Consider the following 23,813-nt stretch of genomic DNA (forward strand, 5'->3'; position numbering starts at 1 on the left):
CAGAGAGAAAGGTCGGGTTACCCACAAAGGGAAGCCCATCAGACTTACAGCAGATCTCTCAGCAGAAACCCTACAGGCCAGAAGGGAGTGGGGGCCGATATTCAACATCCTTAAAGAAAAGGACTTTCAACCCAGAATTTCATATCCAGCCAAACTAAGCCTCATAAGTGAAGGAAAAATAAAATCCTTTGAGAACAAGCAAGCACTCAGAGATTTCATCACCACCAGACCAGCTTTACAAGAGCTCCTGAAGGAGGCACTACACATAGAAAAAAACAACCAGCACCAGCCACTCCAAAAATGCACGAAATGGTAAAGAGCATCAACACAATGAAGAATCTGCATCAACCAATGGGAAAAACAGCCAGCTAGCATCAAAATGACAGGATCAAATTCACACATAACAATATTAACCCTAAATGTAAACGGACTAAATGCCCCAATCAAAAGACACAGACTGGCAAATTGGATAAAAAGCCAAAACACATCAGTGTGCTGTATCCAGGAAACCCACCTCACAAGCAAGGATACACAAAGGCTCAAAATAAAGGGATGGAGGAAGATTTACCAAGCAAATGGAGAACAAAAAAAGCAGGAGTTGCAATTCTCATCTCTGATAAAATAGACTTTAAAGCAACAAAGATCAAAAGAGACAAAGAAGGACATTACATAATGGTAAAAGGATCAATGCAACAAGAAGAGCTAACGATCCTAAATATATATGCACCTAATACAGGAGCACCTAGATACATAAGGCAAGTTCTTAAAGACTTACAAAGAGACCTAGACTCCCACACAATAATAGTGGGAGACTTCAACACCCCATTGTCAATATTAGACAGATCAACGAGACAGAAAATTAACAAGGATATCCAGGACTTGAACTCAGACCTGGACCAAGCAAACCTAATAGACATTTGCAGAATTCTCTACCCCAAATCCACAGAATATACATTCTTCTCAGCACCACATCACACCTACTCTAAAATTGACCACATAATTGGAAGTAAATCACTCCTCAGCAAATGCAAAAGAACGGAAACCATAACAAACAGTCTCTCAGACCACAGTGCAATCAAGTTAGAACTCAGAATTCAGAAGCCAACCCAGAACCGCACATCCTCATGGAAATTGAACAACTTTCTCCTGAATGTTGACTGGATAAACACTGAAATGAAGGCAGAAATAAAGATGTTCTTCGAAACCAACGAGAACAAAGACACCACATACCAGAATCTCTGGGACACATTTAAAGCAGTCTCTAGAGGAAAATATATAGCAATAGGTGCCCACATGAGAAGAAAGGAGAGATCTAAAATTGACACTCTATCGTCAAAATTGAAAGAACTAGAGAAGCAAGATCAAAAAAACTCAAAACCTAGCAGAAGACAAGAAATAACTAAGATCAAAGCAGAATTGAAGGAGATAGAGACACGAAAAACCCTTCAAAAAATCAATAAATCCAGGAGCTGGTTTTTTGAAAAGATCAACAAAATAGACAGACCACTAGCCAGACTAATAAAAAAGAAAAGAGAGAATAACCAAATAGATGCAATAAAAAATGATAAAGGGGATATCATCACAGATGCCAGAGAAATTCAAACCATCATCAGAGATTATTACAAACAACTCTATGCACATAAACTAGAAAACCTGGAAGAAATGGATAAATTCCTGGACAGTTGCCTCCTCCCAAACCTAAACCAGGAAGAAGTCGAAACCCTGAATATACCAATAACAAGGTCTGAAGTCGAGGCAGCAATTAAGAGCCTACCACCCAAAAAAAGCCCAGGTCCAGATGGGTTCACAGCCGAATTCTACCAGACATACAAAGAGGAACTGGTACCATTCCTACTGAAACTATTTCAAATAATCCAAAAAGAAGGAATCCTTCCCAAATCATTTTATGAGACCAACATCATCCTAATACCAAAACCCGGCAGAGACTCAACAAGAAAAGAAAATTACAGGCCAATATCCATGATGAACATAGATGCAAAAATCTTCAATAAAATACTGGCAAGCCGATTGCAACAGCACATCAAAAAGCTTATCCACCATGATCAAGTAGGATTCATCCCGGGGATGCAAGGCTGGTTCAATATACGCAAGTCTATAAATGTAATTCACCACATAAACAGAACCAAAGACAAAAACCACATGATTATCTCAATTGATGCAGAGAAGGCCTTCGACAAAATTCAACAGCACTTTATGCTAAAAACTCTCAATAAACTAGGTATCGACGGAACGTACCTCAAAATAATAAAAGCTATTTATGACAAACCAACAGCCAATATCATACTGAATGGGCAAAAACTGGAAGCATTCCCTTTGAAATTGGGCACTAGACAAGGATGCCCTCTCTCACCACTCCTGTTCAATATAGTACTGGAAGTTCTAGCCAGAGCAATCAGACAAGAAAAAGAAATAAAGGGTATTCAATTAGGAAAGGAGGAAGTCAAATTGTCTCTATTTGCAGACGACATGATTGTATATCTAGAAGACCCTATCATCTCAGCCCAAAATCTCCTGAAACTGATAAGCAACTTCAGCAAAGTCTCAGGATACAAAATCAATGTGCAAAAATCACAAGCATTCCTATACACCAATAATAGACTTAAAGAGAGCCGAATCAAGAACGAACTGCCATTCACAATTGCTACAAAGAGAATAAAATACCTAGGAATACAACTAACAAGGAACGCAAAGGACCTCTTCAAGGAGAACTACAAACCACTGCTCAACGAAATAAGAGAGGACACAAACAGATGGAGAAACATTCCATGTTCATGGTTAGGAAGAATTAATATCGTGAAAATGGCCATACTGCCCAAAGTAATTTACAGATTCAACGCTATCCCCATCAAGCTACCAATGACCTTCTTCACAGAACTGGAAAAAACCACCTTAAACTTCATATGGAACCAAAAGAGAGCCCGCATAGCCAAGTCAATTCTAAGCAAAAAGAACAAAGCAGGAGGCATCACACTACCGGACTTCAAACTCTACTACAAGGCTACGGTAATCAAAACAGCATGGTACTGGTACCAAAACAGAGATATAGACCAATGGAACAGAACAGAGGCGTCGGAGGCGACACAACATATCTACAACCACCCGATCTTTCACAAACCTGATAAAAACAAGCAATGGGGAAAGGATTCCATGTTCAATAAGTGGTGTTGGGAAAACTGGCTAACCATATGCAGAAAGCAGAAACTCGACCCCTTCCTGACACCTTACACTAAAATTGACTCCAGATGGATTAAAGACTTAAAAAAGTCTTTTATGGTGTTAAAGGCCTAACACCATAAAAACACTAGAAGGAAACCTAGGCAAAATCATTCAGGACATAGGCATAGGCAAGGACTTTATGACCAAAACACCAAAAGCATTGGCAACAAAAGCCAAAATAGACAAATGGAACCTAATCAAACTCCACAGCTTCTGCACGGCCAAAGAAACAGTCAATAGAGTGAATTGGCAACCAACAGAATGGGAAAAAATTTTTGCAGCCTACCCATCTGACAAAGGGCTGATATCCAGAATTTACAACGAGTTAAAACAGATTTACAAGAAAAAAACAAACAAGCCCATTCAAAAATGGGCGAAGGATATGAACAGATACTTTACAAAAGAAGACATACAAGAGGCCAACAAACATATGAAAAAATGCTCATCATCACTGGTCATTAGAGAAATGCAAATCAAAACTACATTGAGATACCATCTCACGCCAGTTAGAATGGCGATCATTAAAAAATCTGGAGAAAATAGATGCTGGAGAGGATGTGGAGAAATAGGAACACTTTTACACTGTTGGTGGGAGTGTAAATTAGTTCAACCACTGTGGAAAACAGTGTGGCGATTCCTCAAGGACCTAGAAATAGAAATTCCATTTGACCCAGCAATCCCATTACTGGGCATATATCCAAAGGATTATAAATCGTTCTACTATAAGGACACATGCACACGAATGTTCATTGCAGCACAGTTTACAATAGCAAAGACCTGGAACCAACCCAAATGCCCATCGATGATAGACTGGACAGGAAAAATGTGGCACATATACACCATGGAATATTATGCAGCCATTAAAAATGAGGAGTTTGCGTCCTTTGTAGGGACATGGATGAACCTGGAAACCATCATTCTCAGCAAACTGACACAAGAACACAAAACCAAATACCACATGTTCTCACTCATAGGAGGGTGTTGAACAAGGAGAACACATGGACACAGGGAGGGGAGCACTACACACGGGGGTCTGTTGCGGGGGAATGGGGGGGGACAGCGGGGCGGGGAGTTGAGGAGGGATAGCATGGGGAGAAATGCCAGATATGGGTGAGGGGGAGGGAGGCAGCAAATCACACTGCCATGAATGCACCTATGCAACAACTTTGCATGTTTTTCACATGTACCCCAAAACCTAAAATGCAATTAAAAAAAAAAAAAAGAAAGAAAAAAAAAAGATTTTATCTGACTGTGAGCTTCAGAAGAGGCAAGGGGAAGGGACAGCTCCTACTCAGAGAAATATCAGGGACCCTTGACATAATCTCACTCTCAAAATAAGGAAATACTAAGATTAAGTATTTTGCCCAAGGTCATAGTGCTAATTAGTAACATAACAAGATGTAGTAACCAGTCTTTCTAAAGTGAAAGCCTCTCTCCTCAAACAAAGCATCTAAAAGCTATTAGATCTATAGTTCAATGATCAATCTCCCAGTTAAAATTCTGCAGAAATATACATATGCATAAGAAACTAATCAAATGATCTTCTGACTTTGCCCCACTGCTCATAAAGCTATGAAAGACAAGGTCAGAGTTCTCTTCATCATAGGCTGAAGCACAGTAATTTGCTGCCTGCTAATATTTATCTTCCATCTCATAACTCATCTAAGGAGATATTAAAACCATGATTCATCCAGGTTTTCAGATTTCCTAAAAATTAGTTTCCATAGAATATTTCATATATCTTCATTTAATTCACTATCAACTTACTTTGCAGTGGTAACTTTGAAAGAAACTTTTCTTCCTTCCTCATTCATGCACAGCCAAGCCTGAGAACCCAGAATGTGAAAACATGACTTTACAAGGCTGCTCCTGGAAGGCGCTGTATTTAATAAATTGAGTGTTGAAACTAATGTGTATACATAAAACATATGCATACATAAGTTCATTTCTCTGAGTCCTTACCCATTCTTCAAGGTTGATTTAAAATCAAAACTATTTCGTGAAGTCTTTCTTAGCAAAGCCAAGCTTAGCTAGGACATCCTACAGTGCTGAGTTTAAGAACTGCGTGTTCAGCACTTAGCACACACTGTCTTTAGTTCAGGAACATCTCAAATGTGCCCTTAACCTCACGGCTTCTTACTTTTCCCCACTGCTTATAAAGCTATGAAAGATAAGGTCTGCGGGTCCACTGGGCAGCTGGGTACTTGCAACCCACATACTGCCCCTGAAGACACTCAGCTCCCTTCCGTTCTCCAAGTTTAAGTGTGGAGAAGAAGAAGAGATTTTTTTTAATCCCATAGCTCAATTGAGATAACCTGGAATTTTCTAAGGGGCCTCTCCGAAAAGAGACTAGACTATTCAAAAGGATCTCTGCTAAAGGAAAAACAAAATTAAAAATAAAAAAGTAGCGAAATCATAGAAACGGTCCTATTTACAGTGCACATTTTTAAATCATAACATAAAGTGGGTCTAACCACAGACTGGCTTGTCTGGTTTCATTTCCGGGCATACAGGCCCTCGGTTCTTATCCTCACCACCCCCACCTATCCTAGATGCCACAAGCCTAATTTGGAGAATATTCACACTGGAGCTTTCGTGCTGGTCGTCTTTGTCAGTACTAGGTCACCTCGATGCTTCCTCTGAGTTCAGACTGTCCTGTCTTTTATCTGGACGGCTACCTCAGCGTAAAAACCCCAGTCCTGACTTTCTGTGCCTTGAGATAAACTCTTTTGCCCTTTGGCAAGTCCCCATGCCTCTGGTCATTCCCCACCAACCTTCTTTCCAGAATTCAAATATATTCAGGTATCAGATTCTCAGGGAAACTAAACACTTAAACGAAAAATACTGTAAGCTTTCTCCAGGCCCTCCCAGATTCTCAAAGCTCATTTTCAGAGCCCTTGTTTTAGAATGCAGTGACCTTGCAGATGAAGATGGGAGGCACCCCTTCCCAGAGCTCTTTTTCTTATGTGATTCTCTGCCTGCTCCTCCTTTTCCCCATCCTGTTTTTCATCCAACAATAACGGGCATATTTCCATCTTTCCCATTTCATAAGCCATCTACCCTGACTTGGCACTTTCATTGAGGTCCTCCTCCGGAAAGAATACTCTTAATTTTCTGTTAATTTGTAGAGCAGTAAAGATTGGCATTCTCTCTAGCCCTTTTCAGAAGAGGCTGACAGTTCTTCCTGCTCTCTCAGACCGCCGAGTTGCCTCCTCTCAAGGCTTTGCAAGATTCTACATGTTACAGTTGTGCAGTGTTAAAATGCACTTATAATTCTAAACACACACGCACATCCAGTAAAAAAGATCATTCGCTTATGTTTCTATTGTTTTTTAATTTTTAATAAAATCGAGTTATTTGAGATATTAATTTTGGTCTCAGTGTATTTTCCCTCTCCCTTCCATTGATTTGAAGAAGGCAGTAGCCTCTGTGGTTTATTGCTTCAGGAGAGGCAGACCGAGAAGTTGCTTGAAAGTCTTTCTTATTTTGATATAAGAGAGCTTACAGAGCTCGCAATGGAGAACTTACAGAGCTCACAAACATAAACAGAGTAGCCTTGAGGAAACATCAAGGGAAAACGATTTGCCCCAGACTAAGGATATAGTCTGGGAAAGAACAGAGAGGCAACGTCTGCAGTTTTGCAGAGCACACAGGTCCCATTAGAATGTGGAAACATCTCAGGAACCCAGAGAGTGTTGCCTGTATGTTACGTGTTGCAGACGGGCACACGCAGCCTTGAAGACACTCTCCATGTCCCAAACCTAGCAAGGAAGCAGCAGACCATCACAGGATATGAGGAAGCCACGCAAACTGGGACGCTGAATTTCCTAATATTAGCTTATATGTATGCATAACTGCGTACCAGAGTCTACCTTTGCTTGGCATTACACGAGCCCAGAACTGTGTGTAGCACAACTCTGGAGAAGGGCAGGGAAAAGCCCCGAAGTAACAAGAACACAGTTTTTACACTACCTTAAACTACCTTTTAGAAGACAAAAATGATTCTTATTTTCATACAGGTGAATTTGTGAATGAAACTTACGCGTTTTCATTTATCTCTACACTCCACGTATCCAATTACTTTTATGATATTTGAAGACAAGATCAATCTTTTATCACTTGAATCTGTAAAGGGCCTTGAATTTAATTAGCACTCAATGTTAATAAATTCTGTTGGATTAACATTACCAAATCATAAAGTCTTTGAATCGGAAGCATGAGAAAATCATTTATTCCAATCTTTGTTTCACAGGTGAGGAAACTAAGCCCAGAGAGTTAAATTTCCCAGGTCCTACATAAAGCGTCAGGTCTGTTTTCCTTCCAGAGTAATGTTTATCTTCTAAAGATTGACGTTCATATTGTCGGGTCCTTCTTGAAGACTGGAACTCATTAGCTGACACACCAATACAGCCATTTAAATAAATAATGCACGTTTAAAATTGTTCTTCCAAACCCACCCAAGCATGCAACACCTTTTAGAAATACTAAGGACAGCGGTTCAGATTATCTTTTGCACACCCATTCTACTCTCCTGAGGCTGTTCCTTCCCTCTGGACTGATGATTGATAACGCTTTATATCTGTTTTTTTCTTGAAGCCGTCACCTTTACCCTCAGAAGAATATCAAGAGCCCCACTTTTGTCAGGTCTCTTCCACTCAGGGAGGTCCCTGGGGAGTAGTAAAACTAGATTGACAAAGTTCCCAGGCCTGGAGGGAGAAGATGTGGCTTTGCCAGATGATGCTAAATAAAAGCCTGAATTGTTATCTGAACGTCTGATGGGAACCAAGTACAAAGATAGACCTATCCCGCTGATAACCACCAGCGTTTTGTACTCTGGACGCCTGCTGCTTCCTTGCTGATCTTTTACCTTTTCTTTTCTTCTCGATGTCACACCCAGCTTCATTTTAATCTGATTTAACCTACAGGAAACATTTAAGGGGTAAGAGAAAAGAGTAAGAAGTCATGAATTTTGGGATCTGTTCTCATATTTTCCCCTTCCCTTGTCCTCTCTCCTCTTGGGTTTATGTCTAATGTAAGAAAGTTTCCCCAAATCTTCCAGTCTTCAAGAGTCTTTTTTCATGGCCAGGCACAGTGGCTCATGCCTGTAATCCCAACACTGTGGGAGACTGAGGCAGGTGGATCACTTGAGGTCAGGAATTTGAGACCAGCCTGGCCAGCATGGTGAAACCCCATCTCTAACAAAACTGCAAAAAAAATTTTTAAAAAGTCAAGCATGATGACATAATTGCTTGAACCCAGGAGATGGAGTTTGCAGTGAGCCAAGGTCATGCCACTGCACTCCTGTCTCGGTGACAGAGTGAGATTCCATCTCAAAAAGAAAAAAAAAAAGGGTCTCCTTTCCATTTCATATCTATATAAATAACAAGAGCTTGCCTTTGATGGGATCCCACTGCAGAGGGATATCCACCATCTCTACAATATTCCTTAAGCTATTGATTCCAGCTCCAAGTTTTGAGGCCAGGTGTAGGTGTCAGTCCCATCATCTCACACACTGAAGCTCCTGTCCTCTCTACATAGCCCAGGTGAAGACAGAGCTCCAACTCCTCCCGCATTTCCAAGCACATCACTGACTCAACTTAATTATATCTATTTTTAATAAAGGTATAGGGAGATTACAGCACTGGACAAAATGAGAAATAACATTAAAAGGAATATTTAGACATCATTTTTCTTTCAATGTTCCTCAGTCATCACCACGACAGGGAATTTCTCATCAGTCATTTGTCTTCTTTGGCCTCTGTCTAATAAAATCTGCTGGGTCCCACTCTCACCTTCTGTCCCAATACCTGCCTCTGCTCTGGTCCCCACTTCTGGACCCATTCAACCTATTACCCTTTCCAGATGCCATATTAGAGTCCCCAGCTTCTCCTGCTTAATCATGCAGCATAACTTATCTCACATTTATGCTATTCTCAACTCCAGACTAAATTGTAAGGCCTACTTTTATATAACTAAGAAGACTTTCCAATGAAATTTGTGAAACGAAAAGCTACATATCCTTCCGATTACTCATGACATGCCTATGTGACACAGGAACAGCATGCCTTTCTTTTATAATAGTAACTATTTTCTCCCAATGTGAAAACGTAGAGCTCTATGTGTCTAAGATAAACAAAATCATTCTAAGGTGATTTCCAAGTGAAAACACCTTTAATTCAAGCTTTATATTTCAGCTCAGGAATGATCAAACCAATCTCCACTGTGGTCTAATTACCACTGTGCCTCCCAATTAGCCTTGCATGGTGGATCACAGTACAAAGCAGATGCCTTAGATAATTTTAAAAGCCAATATTCTGACTTAAAATTTGCCATCATTTTAGAAGTTTTGAGGTAGTTTATCAGAAGTCTGGAATAAAATCTTTAAGATAAGGTGGCATCTCCTTGAGCCAAGGCCCACAGTGGCAGAATAGTGCACTGTGATTGGTGTAAAGCAGGCAACACCAGCTGCCCCTAGGAGGCAGGCCCCTGGCACGAGGGACATCACTGGATGGGAGGTGGGCAATCCCTATCAAGAACTGGCCTAAAAAATGGTTATGTGCGTTCAAAGGTGCCCATCATACCCAAGGACAGCTTCAGGTCTTCTCAGTTACCCACAGCAATAATCTAAGGAAATCTTTGCTCAATGACAGGCACCCAACTCCCAGGCAACTTTAATGTCATAACGAATGACCAGACAAGTGTATTCCAAGTGTGTTTTCACCTCCAAGACTTCTTGGTGCTAAGAGAATTATCTCCCTGTTCAGCTTATCTCTTTTATGAACAGGCTCTAAAGTAAACACATTGTGGGCACATAGAAACCAAATAAAGGAATATTGTGAGCAGCATCTTCAAACGAGTTAGTTCTAATGGTGATATTTCGATGCACATATGCATTGACACTTGTGTGTCTTATCTTTCCTAGAGTTGTTGGTTAGTTTGTCTTCTCTATCCTAGGCAAAGACCTATCACAGATTAAGATTGTGTTCACATCAATGGAATGGTCTACTTTGTGGGAATTTGTTCTTACCAGCAGAATGATCACTGGAATGCAGCTTTCCTTGAATTTGTTTACAGATCAAGTGCATGCTATTTAGTTACATAAATTATTTCAATACAACAGTCTCCCTTTATTCACAGAGAATATATTCCAAGACCCAAGTAGATGCCTCAAGCCACATATAGCACCAAAACCTATATATACTGTTAAGTTTGAGATATAACAGAAAAACTAGCACATATTTCTTTTTTCCTTCTCACAGTTTCACAGATAGATTTATTCTTACCTTAGACCTTAGCAACCCCAACACTCCGTTATTTTTCTTTCCTTATTAAGTCAAAAACTTTCACCGTTTTACTTAAAGGAAGCACTTTATGGCTTCTCTTTGGTATGTCTGAGTTGTTAAGACAATTACTCGTGCTTTTTGGAGCATTATTTAGTAAGATAAAGGTGACTTGGACACAAGCATTTCAATGTACCACCTCAGTTGATCTGATAAGTAAGATGGCCCTTAGGTGACCAGCAGGTGGGTGAACTATCCAGCATGGCAATGCTGGACAAAGGGAAGATTCGTGTTCTGGGCAGGGTGAGAGTCTATCACACACCACAGAATGACACACGATTTAAAATTTATGAATTTGTATTTCTGAAATTTTCTATTTAATATTTTCAGATCCTACTCGACCACAGCTAACCGGGACTGCGGTGAGAGCATCTGTGGATAAGGGAGGGCTATGGTAACACTTTCTTCATAGAAAATTAATTCACAGTTTATTTAATTTTTCAAAAGGCATATTCATCATGAAAGAAAGTTTTAACTCAAATAACTAAGTCAGTTATCCATTTTATTCTCTGTGATTTAAATTTAGATTTAAATCAGGCATGAATATCTGCACAATAGCCAGTGTTTGAAAACAGCTGATTTTCTAAATTAAAAATTTCTTAGAACATCGTTTCTAATAGCAAAGAAAGAGAACATTTACCTTTCCTTTCCATTTTAAAACATTTATTCCTCCCCGCAGCTAATGGCTGGTAAAGCCAGAAATCAATTCTAGCATCTTTGCCACGCTATACTGAGCATCTGCCATCCATTCATTTGTTTATTCTGTGAACGTTGTCAGATTCAAAATGGAGTCACGAATGCTAAGAAAACCCTGACAAATAAAGCCAGGAAAAGGAGGTTCTCACATTTCTATGCCTGACAACAAAAAAGATTATACAATAACCACAACCTTGCACAAAGGCCATCACAGCATTACACAAAAAAATGCTTCTGCAAAGACATCTGCCCACCGTCTGTCCAGTCTGAGACTGTTGTTACCTTAATTATTAATCTTTGTAGCCAAAGGTAATTATCTCAAAACAGTTATGTAATCCTTCTCATTAAAGAGAAAAAACCTTTTATCCCTGAGTTTCCACATAGTTCACTATGGCATACATATTTTCACTGCAATGCTCTATTCCCAAATAAGTATCTTTTCTTTTAGCCTCTCTCTGTTTTTTATTTAAGTTGATGATAATCTACACCTTTAATATCTATTGAGACTCGACTACAAACAGGGTTAACAAGGTAGTTGTTCTACTGTAACTGGGTAGAACAACTTACTTTTGCAGGGATTGTCACAAGACTGCTTCTTCCAGACTCAAATGATCAATTTTCTGGTACAAATGTAAGCTCTAATACATTAATTACAGTGATAGAACTAGGGTTAGTTATTCCATCAGAGCCATGGAAAACAAGAGAATGAAGGAGGAAAAATATTGCTGCTTGTACCAATCTTACTAATATAAGTCAATAATTAAATGTATAAGCATCAAAATAACTTCCTAATGTTTTCACCTCACCTCCCACTGAAAACCTGAAAGATGAACTTTTTGGTGGTTGTTTTTAGGCAAGTGGAAACAATCAAGACAGCAAACTTACAAAGCAATGTATTTGTCATTGTGCTTCAGGCAACTCGGCTTTTATGGAATATTGCTCTAGAGAGGACATAGGAGCCAGAGACAGAAAGGACCCAGCATTAAAGTGATAAAAGCTACCATGTTAGCAGATGATACTTTTTATGCTTCAGTTTGCGAAGTAAAATGACAATTTTTTGAAACATATCAAACACAAGATATAAACACATGAGCAAAATTGCACAGCTTAACTAATCCATGTAATTTATAAACTAGTACTCATTGTTTATGCATTTGTATGAAACGTAATTTGGTGCTACTGTTGCTGGATGGCTTTACTCTAATCTGTAATTGCATTTAGACAAGGATTTGTGGTACAAGCATCATGGTTAAGTAAAGTTCTGCTTGAATTAATACTCAAGACCTCAAGGTTGGATAGTTATAATAACCTCCTGATTGTCTTCCAGACTTTCCACTACAACAGATGCTGAGACCGCTGCCTGAGTAATCTAAGTAAAACACTGCTTGCTCTAAAGTACACCCAATGAATGGCTCCCCATTGTCTAATAAATAAAATAAGAAGTCCTTATTCTGACATTTGAGGTTCTCCACAATATAGCACCGAACTCACTCTGTATTCGATATGCGAGCCCTCCACTCCAACTGCACAGGGTTTCTCATTGTTCCCCACATACACAATGCTGATTCCTTTCTCCATAATCTTATTCATGCTGTGGTTCTCCAGATGTAATTATGCCAAGGGGTCCTGGAAAAACAGTTTCTCAACAAAACTTCCCTGATCTTTTCTTACCACAGTGTTTTTTATTTCTGAATTTTTACAGCAGTGTTTCTCAGTCTCAACATTGGTCCAGGTAATTTTGTGTGTGCAATTTTTTGTGGGGGCTTTTCTGTGCTTTGCAGGATGGTTGGCAACATTCTTAGCCTCTGCCCACTAGATATCAATGGGAGTCACTCCCAAATAGTGATCACCAAAAGTATCTGCAGATATTATTTTCAAAAGTCTCCCAGAGAGGCAAAATTAACCCCAGTTGTTCCATGATCTTATTAGATGTATCATTCATATTTGCATTTCAAAATATTTCATGTATATGTCTTGCTGCCATGGCTAGATTGCTTTAGTGCAAGCATTGTATCTTATTTTATTTTTGAATCCCCAATAAAGAATAAAGCATCATAGTGAATTCTTTAAAAATATTAAAATTTTAATTTAGTATCTAAGAATCAGAAGAAATATGAATTATATAATTTGATCTAATCTCAATTATTTTGAAGTATAAACTGAGAACCATAAAAGTAAAGCTATTTGCCCAAAATGAATGTGTGTCGGTGGGATAGTTCTTTTCCCAGTCAGGTAGTATAAACACCTATCTACATCACATCTCTTCTTCTCATTCAATTTATAATAAGAGACAGTCAACTTCACATCAGCTTAGTAAACAGTAGCCTGTGGTTTTATTGAGGATTCCTTATATTACTCTGCTTTAATAATGCACATATGTTTTAGTAATACCCTTACATTTTTACATGAAAAAAAATTATTCTGAAATACTGTGGTATAAAACAAGGAACTCTGACCTTAGGGTTAAGAGACTAAGGATTTAGCACATACCACTGTGTGATCAGTAAGCCACTTAACTTTATGGTATCTCTGCATCTCACTTTTAAAATACTCATTCCACTAAAATAAGTAAACTCCCTGATGGAGGCAATATTGTCTTGTAGCTACCACAACCCTAGTGCCTGGCACAAAGGAGGGCATTTAACAAATATTTGCTGACTGTTCAACTGGGGATATGTGCCAATTTTAATTACTTTGAGAATAAAATGAGGTAATTTTTTACATCCCAAAAGTGTAAAGTTTTAGACAAATGCAAGGTATTGTGTACCATAAAAACCTTAAGTAATTTAAATATTTAAAAATAGTGAAATAGAAAGTTGAAATTGAAATTTATGACATGTCACCAAAGCAGTAGTTGGGAAATTCTGAGTATTAAATGCCTGTAGTAGAAAAAATGAATAGTCTTGAATTAGTTAACTTAGCTTCCACTTTAAGACCTATAAACAGAAGAACAAATAAAATCCAAAGTAAGGAGAAAGGAAATAATTAAAATCAGAGTAGAAGCCAATAAAATCATAAAAGAGAAAAATCAGTAGAGAAAAGGTAATGAGGCCAGGTGCAGTGGTTCACACCTGTAATTGCAGCACTCTGGGAAGCCGAGGCGGGCAGATCACTTCAACCCAGTCCTCGAAACCAGCTTGGCCAACATGGCAAAACTCCGTCTCTACTAAACATACAAAAATTAGCCAGACATGGTGTAGCACACCTGTAATCCCAGCTATTCGGGTGGCTGAGGCATAAGAATCACTTGAACCCGGGAGGCGGAGGTTTCAGTGGGCTGTGATCAAGATCGTGCCACTGTACTCCAGCCTATGTGACTGACTCTGTCTCAAAAGTAGTAATAATAATAAAATAAAAAGCTGATTCTTTGATGTGATCAATAAAATTTATGAAATTCAGATAGACATATTGGGAGGGAAAAAGAGAAATACACAAGCCAATATTAAGAATGAGACAGATGACATCACTACAGTTTCTATAGATATTAAAATTATAACAGGGGATTATCAAAAATGAATTTCTGCCTATAAATTTGACAACTTAAATGAATATCTGCCTATAAATGTAAATGAAATGAACAAATTCCTGAATTAACAAAAACTGTGAAAGCTCACTCAAAAAGAAATGGATAACCTAATAACCCTATGTTTATGACATACATTAGATTTGTAGTTAAAAGTCCTCCCACAAAGACAATTTCAGACACACTGGAGTACTGATGATACATATAAAACATTAAAGGGGGAATAATTCCAATTCTATACTAATTCTCCCAGAAAATTATAAAGGAGTGAATTCTGCCCAATTCATACTCTGAAGCCAGTATCACTCTGATTCCAAAACCAGGCAAATACATTACAAGAAAAGAAAGCTACAAATCAATATCCCGCATGATACAAATACAAAATTTCTACACAAAATACTAGCAAATAGATTGAAACAATACATAAAAGAATATTACATTATATTCAAGTGGGTTTTATCCCAGAAATGCAAAGCAGTTTTCATATCTGAAAACCAATCGGCTTAATTCACCACATTAACAAACTTAAAAAAGAAAATCCATCTGATCAACTGTATGACACAAAAATAGCATTTTATATAATCCAATACCCATTCTTAACTAAAAGAGAAAAGATAACTCTTGACAAGCTCGTAATTAAGGAGAACTTCTTCAGTTTGACAGAAGACATCCATGGTAAGCCCGCAGCTAACATCTTACTTAATGGTGAAAGATGGAATGCTTTCCAATTAAGATTAGGAACAAGACAAGAACATTCACTTCCATATTTCTATCCATTATTGTGCTGGATGCTTTGACCAATGTAATTAGGGCAGATAAAGAAATGGGAGATATCCAGTCTGAAAAAATACAAGTAAAATTTCTTTTATTTAAAAACAACCCAGATGTTTATGTAGAAAGCACTAGTACATAAGTTAAGCAATAGTGCAGGATACATTGATACAGAGAAATCAGTTGTACTTCTATACACTAGAAACGAACAATAAAAAAATGAAATTTAGAAAAATTACCATTTATACTCATCTCAGCAAATCTGATGTACCTTGGGATAAATTGGCCCCAAACAAAAGTACAAGTTCTGTGTACTACAAATTTCAAAATAGTGCCAAGAGAAATTAAAGATCTGAAATATCGTATTCATAAGTCTGATGATTCAACAGTGTTAAGATGTTAATTCTCTTCCATACCATCTACAAATACAATATTCTAGGGGTACAGGAAAACTTTTGGAATTAATGGATATGATTATTTTTTCACTGTAATGATGGTTTCACAAGCATGCACATGTAAAAACTTATGAAATTGTGCACTCTAAGTATGTACAGCTTATTGTATGTCAATTATACTTCAACAAAACTGTTAAAAAATAAGTTTTTCAAGAATGCCAATATATGTCAATAGTTTTAAATATATTCATGTATTTTGGGGATCTATTCCAGTACAGCATGGTTGATGGAAGGCACATGCGCTTGTTCCTTAACCATATTTTACTAAAAGAACAGTTATAAAATTTTTAATTTCATAGACAAAATTTTTAAAAAGTAATAGCATAAATATTTTTAATATCCTGAGACACAAAACTACAAATGGTCAGTAATAATTAGATTAATGAATAAATTATTCTCCCATAATATAATATTATATATCCTTGAGAATAAACAATTGACAAATAAATGAAACCATATGAATGTATCTCAGAAACATAATATTAAAATTAAAAAACCAGACACAGAGTATATACACTGTATGATTCTGTAATAAAGTGAACTTATAGGCAAAACTATTAAAAACATTATTAACAAAGTAAATTAGGCTTTTTTAAAAGACCAAAATGAACCAACAGTTTTCAATCTATTCATGCTCTTGACCAAGACTTTGTATTTTGGGGATGGATTCCAGTAAAACATGACTGATGAAAGACACATTTACTTTGTCCACTAACCATATTTTACTAAAATAGCAGATATAAAGTGTTAAAAGCATGGCAAGGGAGTGGTAACCCAAAGGATAGGAAAATTGGAAAAAAGACAACTAGAGAAATTTTGAAATCCGAGAATGTGGTGATTGATTTCCCACAACAGAACGGGAGAAAAAGAAACCAAAGTGTCCAGTGGAGGAGGCGGTCTCAGTTGCTACAGAACTTCGGGAGATCCCAGGAACTGGAGGCACTGGATAGCTCTCAAGGAAAGGATGGAGGGTGTGCTGCACCCGTCAGACCTTCCTATCCCCCATATGCAGCTGGGTGACTGACTGTCTTCCACCATAGAAATCAAGAGATGTCTCTTTGAAGAAGCTGAAATCAAGCCCCTGGGACTCTGGGCAGAGCTGAGGGTAGGATACCACACGGAAACCTAGGTGATTCAGTGAATGCCTACATATGAAGGGACGACTCCCAAATCACTGTGTTCTCACTTGGCACTGAGAACACTGAAAGCCAGACCAACACACCCCATATAGAACGCTGGAGAACTCCTCTCTCAGGAAACTATCTCAAAAGAAAAAATAAAACAAAAACCTTATAATAATGAAATAGTTCAGTGAAACAGTCCAGGCTCAGCACACTGTAGTGAAGCCCATATGACTCAATAAATTATCCTGGTACATTTACACCCAGAGAGAGAATTTCTAATCAGCTTTTTACCACCTAACTTTCAAATATTAGCAAATATCAAGAAATCACCCAACATTAGAGAAAAGCCTCTAACAAATGAAAGAAAAGAAAAACTTGGAGACAAACAGAAAGCAGAAAAAACTTAAACTATACTTAACATCCTCAGAGATCACAGAGGCAATCACTGAAAGAGGAGAAAAATATTCAGAGAAAAAATAAAATGAAATTTAAAAAAATAAACTCTCATTAAGAAATAGGATGTCATAAATGAATTAGTCAAATGCATTCATCAAGTTTCAGAGATCTCTCAGAAAATGCAGTGGCAGGGGTGGTAATAAGACACAGGAGGTACATACGATAGACTATCAGTATGGGTGTATTAGTCTGTTCTCACGCTGCTAGCAAAGATACAACCAAGACTGGGTAATTTCTAAAGGAAAGAGGTTTAATTGACTCACAGTTCAGCATAGCTGGAGGAACTCAGGGAGCATACAATCAGAGCAGAAGGAGACACAAACACATCCTTCTTCACTGGCAGCAGAAAGAAGTGCAGAACGAAGTGGGGGGAGAGCCCTTTATAAAACCATCAGATCTTGTGAGAACTCACTGACTATCACGAGAACAGCATGGAGGAACCGCCCCTATGATTCAATTACTTCCCACCATGTCCTTCCCAACACATGTGGGCATTATGAGAACTACAGTTCAAGATGAGATTTGGGTGGGTGCACAGCTAAACCATATCAATGGGAAATTCAATAAATAACAAGAGCTCCAGAAAGAGAAAATAAAAAATTGGAGAAAATGAGATTCAAAAAGATGATTCAGTGTATTTCCCAGAATTAAGAGATTTTAGTTTTCACATTGGAAGGACCTCCACCTTGAGACCAAACCAAGGGGTGAAATAGAAATCCAATACCAGGTCCTGTAATTGTGGACTTGCAGTGTATGGGAACACGGTAATGGATAGAGTACATTGTACTGATTTGACCAAGTATTTGTAACATAAGGTATTACATTAGGTACCATCAGACATACAAAAGCAAACTAAAGACCATCCCCAGGCAAAAGATAAAAAAACAATAATATGGATAGGCAGAAATCTCGTTATCTGTAATTATGGTAACAAGACTTCAGCCACTACCTTTTCTTCATATCCTGGTTTCTTTCTTCACATTTCTTCTTAAACAAAGGCCACTTTGGAATGTCTTAGCATATGTACTCAGCACATGTACTGGCTAAGGAAAGCAAGCCCTTTTGTCTTGTGAGTCTTATACACATACACACACTCATATATACACATGTACACACAAACTTGTACACACATACACACATTCATATACATAAGTATGTACACAAACTTGTGCACACATTCTCACACACACACTCATTCTCACACTCAACAAACACATAGTCATATACACACATGCACACGAACTTGTACACACATCCTCACAATCACACATTTACACACACATTGTCTCATATATTCACTCGCATATACACTTATAGACACACAAAAACTTGTACCCACATACACTCACATACACTCATATCCACGTAGATGCACGAAGACTCATACACACATTCTCATACTCATGCATGCATTTATCACATGTTTGCATGCACATGCACACGCACACACACACACAGGCTTAGGTCCTTGAGGAAAACTCGTTTTGGTTGTCAGAGAAGAAGGCTTAGTTACTTGGTTTTCCAAAATAGAAGAGGATCTGGTTTCCTCATATTGAAAATGAGGTCTATAATTTATACTCCTCTTATATTTTGCTGGACTTTTAATTGTTTATTTGGTATTTAAATAAGCCAATATAGTTCCTGTTTGGTACCCTGCCTCTTTAATGTCCCTTAACAGTTTGCAATTTTTCCCTAGTGCTTCTACTACCAGCTTTTCAGCAGCAACCAAAATCAATTCTTCCCTGCTTGGGCACTGCCAACAAGCCCCCGTCTGCCATCCCACTCCTCACCGCGAGAGCAATTCGATGTCCAGAGCCGTCTGCAGGTGCAAGAGACAGAGCTCCCAGCACGTCTAAAGCAGGACTTCACAATCTTTCTGTGGTGGAAGTCAATGGTGGACTGAGATCTCGGGAGGCAGCTGACTCTGGTTTCCTGGCTGCAATCTGGTGGATGGGTGCTAGCCAGACTTAGGGGTTATTATTGCAAAACGGGCTGAAAGGAGTGTTTGAGAAGCCAGGCATGCCAGCCAGACATGGAATGTTTTACCTAGAGCGAACACACGTTGTGTTCTTGCCCTACTGCATCTTTCTTTGCAATCCAATTTTTCTCTATATAGAAGGAATGGGGAGAAGAGGCCGTATCTTTCTGTTGTTGTTGTTGTTGTTGTTGTTATTGTCATTCTGCTACCGTGGGGAGGTGACTCAAGATCCTCGGACACTGGACTTTTTTTCAAAACATCAATCAGACATTTACGAAGATAGCATGTGCAATGGACTTGATTGATGCTTGTACAGCCTTCAGTTTGTCTTCACAGACACGATCTTTACATTATAGATAATGCCAAGCTACTTCTCCAGCCCATGACAACGCTTTAGATGTCTTCTACATTTATGACTACTTTCAGCAATCTAAATTTTACCCCTAGGCACTTGTGAAAGGCACAGCTATTACCCAATAAGGTTAACTGAAGAGTCTGTTTGTAGAGAGAGTAGGCCCCCGGCAGCCTATCACAGTGTTTACCTGTAAGGCAGCTGTGTTGTGAAAAGAGGCCCTCACTTGGGCATGAGCAAAGCTGTGTCTGCCCTGATGCAGAACTTGCTTACTGATGATAAGCCTCAGTTTCCTCGGATGCGTTTCCCTACCAGCGAGGAACAGGATTGCATCACTGACCTCTAAGATTTGGATCCATCTTAAAATTCAGTGATTCTGCATTCTGAACATACTACATGCCCCGAATCCTCAGCCACCAAGAGCAGGGTTTGATTTTTTTTAAAGAATAAATATTGTATTTAAAGTATCCATACAGCATCTCCACATATGTAATTTCAAAAAAAACTGTAAATACTTTCAGCTGGATACATTTAGAATGCTTGTATTAAAACCAATTCAACAATACTCTCTGGCACTATTCCCGGAACAGTTCCATTTGATTGGGAATTGTTTAAATTTTAATCCATTTTAAGCTCTTCTCTTTCACAATTGTGCTCTTCTTAAAATGTCGAATGTGAAATACAGACTGCAGTATCACTGACTCTCTTATTAAATCATGTATCTCAGCAGTGATACTGCTACCCATAGGATGTTTTGGGGGCCACACGGAGGGTGCGTGGTGGGTTGGGGAAAATGCATTGATATGATTATAGTTGTATTTCTGTGGATTTCTCTTTTCTCCCAAGAATACCTGCCAGAGGCCTACGTGTCTCCCGTATCAGTGTTAATACTATTTACTACTGTGGTCTTACTACTCTTATCTTTCCTTTTTTCTTTTAAAACATTTACATTAAAACATTAACAAAACTATTTTCTTAACCATGTATGCCAACATAGATGAACTCAGGAAAAAAAAAAAAAACTACATATTCCCTTAGTCAAACAAGCTCCTTTTCTGTAAGTTCATCATCACTCTGCTTCTCCTTTCCTGGCTAGTGCTGCACTGCTATTTCCAAATTTTTATGCGGGCTGGATCCCAAACTTCACTGGCCGTGGAAAGAGATAATGGAAAAGGCGATAGCTAAGAGTAGGAGAGGAGCTTCTGGCAGGACCCTCAAGGAGGATCAAGCTTCGTCTCCCACCCCGAGTTCTCCTGAGCCTGACATCAAGCTTTCACCACTCAGTACAATGGCCAGCTACACATTTTCTTAGCAGCTTTCTCTCCACCCACTCCTTTATTGACTCAAATACGGCTAGAGACCCTGAGATTTACCCTTTTGTGATAAAAGCTACCACACCTTAAGCAACAACTATATACAAAGCACCAAGTTACCCATTTCATATAAACTCTATCACTTAATTCTTACACAGTCTTATAAATTAGGTTAGGCATTACCTTGTTTGTTTGTTTGTTTGTTTGTTTGTTTGTTTGTTTGAGACAGAGTCTCACTCTGTTGCTGGGCGCCAGGCTGCAGTGCCGTGGCGCGATCTTGGCTCACTGCAACCTCCGCCTCCCAGGTTCCAGCAATTTTCCTGCCTCCGCCTCCCGAGTAGCTGGGACTACAGGCGTGCGACACCACACCCAACTAATCCCAACTAATTTTTGTATTTTTAGTGGAGACGGGGTCTCACCGTGTTAGCCAGGATAGTCTTGATCTCTAGACCTTGTGTTCTACCCACCTCAGCCTCCCAAAGTGCTGGGATTACAGGCATGGGTCACTGCGTCCGGCCACCTTGTCTGTTTTAAAACTAGGGGAACTGAGGCTCTGGGAGATTAAATAACTTGCCTAATATCCATGGGCAATAAGAAGTTGAGCCTAGATGTGTACCCACATCTACCACATTTTACTGTTTAAAACATATGTATGTTTAAAACTAACAACCGGAAGGTAGTATCAGATGAGCAAAAAAGTAAAGCCTATACTAGGGTTTGATCAAAACTACAGCGTCTCTTCTTTTGTACAGGAAAGACTAAGCAGTGACTTCCATGATCCTCTTATTCAGTAATTGGAAAACGGCATTTGGTAACAGTAAGGAAAGCTTTCAGACATAACAACCACCTGCCCTAACTTTATTGGCCTAAATATAGTTTTTTTTCACACAAAAAGAAATGGAGATAAGTGTGGCCCAACAGAAATATAACATGAGAAACAAGCACAGGCCATATATAGAAAACATTCTAGCAGCTACATTTCAAAAATAAAGGAAACCAATAAAATTAGTTTTAATTTACCTTTTATTTAACCTAATATATCCAAATATTATCCTTTCAACATGCAATCAATGTTAAAATTATTAAAGTAATTTTTCTCTTTTTTTTCATACTAAGGCTTTAAAATTCAGTGCATATTTTACATCGGCAGCACATCCCCATTCAGACTAGATGAACTTGAAGGGTTCATCAGCCAGCTGGAGCTATTGACCACCATACTGGACCACAGAGGTACAGGGAAGTGGCTGGTGGGGTTGGATTCCTAGTACTCTGGATATTTTCCTCTCATGTTTACTACCTAAGGTTCAAAGTACCAAATGTTATATCAGTATCAAAAAAAAGAACAAGGAAGGGGCGCTACCAGTAAATCTTTCCCAGTATGTCTCTACTTGCGTCTGTGAACTATGTCCCACAGTGACTCTTGATCACAGGGGAAGATGAGAAAGTGAAAAATTAGATTTTTCTGGTTTTTTTTTTTTTTTTTTGAAATGCAGTTTTGCTCTTGTTGCCCAAGCTGGAGTGCAATGGCTCAATCTTGGCTCATTGCAACCTCTGCCTCCTGGTTGCAAGTGATTCTCTTCCCTCAGCCTCCAGAGTCGCTGGAATTACAGGTGCCTGCCACCACGCCCAGCTAATCTTTTATATTTTTAGTAGAGACAGGTTCTCACCATGTTGACGAGACTGGCCTCAAAGTTCTGACTTCAGGTGATCCACCCACCTTGGCCTCCCAAAGTGCTGGGATTACAGGCGTGAGCCACCACTTCTGGCTAGATTTTTCTGATTTCTAATGGATGCATAAGAAAGGGGTTGGAAACAGAAATGTGTTTGCCAACCAAGATTGCCACAGGCATTGGTTTTGAATATATATATAAAGAGAGAGAGAGAGAGAGATTATATATATATAGAGAGAGAGAGAGAGCTATATAATATATATTTTTTGTTAGTTTTAAATATATATATTGATATATATAAATATATAAGTAACCTGGTCTCTCTCTCTATATATATATGTGTGTGTGTATGTGTGTGTGTATGTCTATATATATATATAGAGAGAGAGAGACTAGGTTACTTATATATTTATACTATATACATAGTATATGTATATATACACATATGTATACACACACACACACATATACACACACACGGTATATATATATATAAAAACACACACACACACACATATATATATGGAGAGAGAGAGAGAGAGAGAGACCTGGTTACTTATATATTTATATATATCTATATATATATATTTAAAATTGACAAAAATTTCAGGAATCATGAAAATGTGCTCTACTCCGTTTTATATTTACGTAACATTAAGTAAATAATAAACATGTATTTCTTTCAGAATAATACCCATGTAACTCACTTAAGCCATTTTCCAGCTAAAATATTTGAAAGAAGAGAGCAATGAAGCATGAGGAACGGAGCATCTTGGAGGAAAAGTGGTTCTCAGGAGATGAGGATGCCAATCTCACCTCCCCACAGATCTTTCCATGGTGAGCCCTCTTTGTGAATATACAAATGCACATATTGGACACCAAATATAACACTATTTAT

General features: G+C 38.4%; 1 pseudogene; it reads right to left on the reverse strand.

The window, feature by feature from the left end:
- Positions 1-9,106, reverse strand: part of LOC105718810 (ATP-binding cassette sub-family F member 2-like) — a 44,437-nt pseudogene extending 35,331 nt beyond the window's left edge.
- Between the last annotated feature and the right edge of the window lie 14,707 nt (positions 9,107-23,813).

Source organism: Aotus nancymaae, unplaced genomic scaffold, assembly GCF_030222135.1.
Source record: "Aotus nancymaae isolate 86718 unplaced genomic scaffold, 86718_ANA_hifiasm-v0.15.2.pri h1tg000022l_1, whole genome shotgun sequence".
NCBI lineage: Eukaryota > Metazoa > Chordata > Mammalia > Primates > Aotidae > Aotus > Aotus nancymaae.